Source organism: Anabrus simplex, chromosome X (genome assembly GCF_040414725.1).
Source record: "Anabrus simplex isolate iqAnaSimp1 chromosome X, ASM4041472v1, whole genome shotgun sequence".
Taxonomy (NCBI): Eukaryota; Metazoa; Arthropoda; class Insecta; order Orthoptera; family Tettigoniidae; genus Anabrus; species Anabrus simplex.
The window spans coordinates 136290047-136294027 of NC_090279.1; the positions used below are offsets into that span (position 1 = coordinate 136290047).

At 43.2% G+C, this 3981-nt stretch overlaps 1 pseudogene; it reads left to right on the forward strand.

Moving 5' to 3' along the window:
- Positions 1-2259: 2259 nt before the first annotated feature.
- On the forward strand, positions 2260-2408 carry LOC137503395 (5.8S ribosomal RNA; annotated as a pseudogene).
- The last annotated feature ends 1573 nt before the right edge of the window (positions 2409-3981 follow it).

Genomic DNA, 3981 nt, shown 5'->3' on the forward strand with positions numbered 1-3981 from the left:
TGATTGCCAGATGGTGGTTTACATTACAGCTTTGACTCAAAATAGTACTAATGTAGAGTAGAAAATGTCATAGCTAAACATACATACCCTATCCTCTTTTCTCTCTCATGTTTCTGGTTGCTAGGATACGCTTTCCGCTTCCAACACCTCTCCTTGGATCACATGAAGTTATTTAACAGAACAATCTTCCATGTTATTAACCACTTTGTTCATAGGGCACGTTCAATTACATTCAATGAAGGGTCACTTTGGTCATCAGCTATGTTCAATTAACTTAAATTCAATGAGACTTCACTTTCATCATCAGGCACGTTTCCTTAACCTTAAACATTAATTTTACCGGGCGAGCTGATCGTGCGATTAGGAGCGCGCAGTTGTAATCTCGCATCCGGGAGATAGTGGGTTCGAACCCTACTGTTGGCAGCCCTGAAGATGGATTTACATGGTTTCCTTTTTTCACACCATGCAAATTCTGGGGCTGTACCTTAATTAAGGCCACAGCTGCTTCCTTCCCATTCCTGGGCCTTTCCTGCCCCATCATCGCCATAACACCTATCTGTGTTGGTGCGACGTAAAGCAAAATAGCAACAAAATACATTAATTTTATTGGATGACCATGATAGCTGAATGATGTAAATTGGAGGTTACTCAGATTCAATTTTAGGGTCCAGGTAACTCATCCTATGCTGATTGTCAGAGAGTGGACAGCCCCAATTAAAAAGGTGTGGCGATAACTTCCTGATAATTAGATGATTGTGAAACAGGAAGCATAGTGCACAGTTGTTTATGGAGCAAAGCAGATTAAATCCCAAGATGTTATTTTCTAGTCAATCACAAAGTGGTTTCCTATAAATAGCCCTTCAAGCTTTCTTTGTGGTGGATATTAATTACATCCTGAAATCGTCCAGCCGCAGCGTTATATTAATGTCACTGACCACATACCACTGTTTAGGCCATATTTGTAAATATGCCCGCCATCACATTTCATTGTTTTTGATTGAACATAGTCAGATAATGTAAGTACTTAATTTAAATAAGCAGGCCTTCCTTGGTACCCGACTGTAATGTCTGGAAGTGACGAAGAGCCATTAACAACCCCCCATACACAAGAGTTGACAATTCATGCTGAAGGCCTTTAACAGGCAAATATCAGTTTGACATGATGGAAAGGGTTCAGTATTCACTATGTCCCTTCAACACATGCAACTCTGAGATATAAGAGATTCTTAGTGACTTATTTGAGGTTCCAGTAGAGAAAAGCGAGTGGCCAATTCTCCGCCACTCTTTAAAAATGAAGAAACTTACGGACGAGTATACTGCAACTCTCACATACGAACCTTTGCTTACACACGCCTCCTCCAGAAGTACGTGATCTTTAACGGCTATGGTCACTAAAGCTGAACTTTCAATTTTCATTCAGAACAGGTTGACAAAGTATTGTTGTTCTAGAGTTGCGGAAACAGGTACAGTTTTGAGCTACAGGTCTACTTATAATTAAAAGAACACACTAGTGACACATAGGAAGGGGAGCAAAAGGAGTGCTTGATTTTCAGCAACAATTTCTTCAATTGCATACCCTATTATGACTTGACTTGGCACTTATTTATTCCCCTGAAATATTTATTCAAACGTTTGAATATTATTTCGTGCGCTTCTACTATTTTACTAACTGTCTTTGCCATATGATTCTTCCGTGTTCATACGGATTACTTCTTATTCTCGAACCTATACGGCTCTTCAATGAGTGTTAATGAGCACACTTCTACTGAATCCGAAAACAGAAAAAGCGTCGTCCATGGTGTCATATATCTGTGATTGATGAGGAGATAACTCATGAAATGTCCTTTGATCCTTCCGCACACGGACCTGGCATTATGTCACCACAAGATTCCATCTCAGAGAAAATGGCACAAACGGACGAACCGCTGTCCGGCGTACACCAAGAGTGTGCCTAAAAAGTGCCGTTCTGGCCGAGGAACTTTTTTTTTCTCCGCTGTGTGCGATCGCATGTTTGTGGCTGTATCTACAGAATTGGAGAAGGTCGTACGGAACATCAAACTCTCTTGCAGTAGTTAGTGGGATGTAAAATAAAATACGAATAAAACTGTTCACATGTGCGGCTTCGGCCCGGCGGGCAGGTTTTAAATGAACGCAACGCCCATGCTCGAAACACGTCTTAGCTCTGCGACGAGAGACCCATGAAAATAATTGTTTCCCCTCTCACTCACCGTGGAGAGAACGATCAAAACAGGAAAAAACAACCCTGAACAGTGGATCACTCGGCTCGTGAGTCGATGAAGAACGCAGAAAATTGCGCGTCGATATTTGAACTGAAGGATATATTAATATTGACATTTCGAACGCACATTGCTGTCCATGAATTCCGTTCCACGCCTGGCTGAGGGTCGCTTGCTAAAACTGAACGCGGAGAGTTGCTGCACTGCTCCGTGTTTTGTGACATCGTTCGCACGCAGTTGGTGTACACCGCCGAGACGGCGCACCAGCATAACTTCACGCCGGAATGAAGCTGCACGAGATTAAATAATAATGTTACGAGTACATGATCCTTTGAAATTTTTTACGGAATACCGAACAGTCGTGTGCCTTAACATCCCTGTGCATTCGGGTGCGAGCTCTATGATAGATTTTTCGGCTGAAAAATATGCCACGGACATTTCAGTCAGTCAGTCTGCAAATTCCCTACTAGGTTTCCTTTCCGGATGGATTTGCCACAGACATTGCACCAGTCGACTTTACGCCGGTGTGCGTCCGCACGTGTAGTGCTACGTAGGATTTACTGCTAAATGACTTGCCACATATACTGCAACAGTATGGCTTCTCGTGTGTGTGAGTCCGCATATGACATGCTAGGTTGCCTTTCTGCGTGAAGGATTTGCCACAGACATTGCAGCAGAACGGCTTGACGCCGGTGTGGGTTCGCACGTGTAGTGCTAGATGAGCTTTACTGTTGAAAGACTTACCACAGACATTGCAGCAGTGGGGCTTGTCTTCTGTGTGAGTCCGGACGTGTACTGCTAAATGACGTTTACTGTTGAAAGACTTCCCACAGACCTTACAACAATGGAGCTTCTCGTCTGTGTGAGTTACCAGGTGATTCGACAAAGTACTTTTATGGGTGAAGATTTTACCACAGATACTACAAGAGTATGGCTTTTGGCCTGTGTGAACCCGGATATGTCCAGTTAGGTTGCCTTTAGATATGAAGGATTTGCCACAAACATTGCATTGGTTTCGCTTCTCGCCTGTGTGAGTCCGTTTATGATCTTTCAGAGTGGTTAAATGACTGCAGAATTTTCCACAGATATTGCAACAATATTGCTTAACGCCTGTGTGCAACCGCATGTGATTTGCTAGGTGGCTGTTCCAGCTGAAGGATTTGCGACAGATATTGCAACAATGTAGCACGTGAGAACGCATGTGGTTCGTCAAGTTACACCAATTCCTGAATCTTTTACGACATACTGAGCACTCGTTTGCTATCCCACTTGTATGTAACCGCATGTGTTCTGTCAGCATGTTCCTCTCTGTAAAGCATTTATGGCAAAATCCGCACTCTAGGAGCGGGTGGATCCTCAAGTGTTCCGACAAGATGCTTCCGCTATCGAACAGCTTTCCGCAGTGACCGCACTTGAAGGGACGATCTTCATTGTGTCTCTTCAGATGTCGTAAGAGGCCTAAATTCCCAGCCAGGACATCACTGCACACACTACACCAAAAACAAGGTGCTCCGTCATCCGGAGGTTGATGATCTGCATAGCTTACCTCAGGTCTCGATCTACAGTGAAAAATTAATACCATGTGACCAATAGTTCAATAGCCACCTATCACATAAAGGAATTCCTAATGAACATTCCACTCACTGATACCCCATGCAGAGAGCTTGTTACTCATGAACATCACATTCCTGAGGGTAAACATCATCTTAGGTTAAATTCAGAGTGTAGACTTAAATTTCAAAAG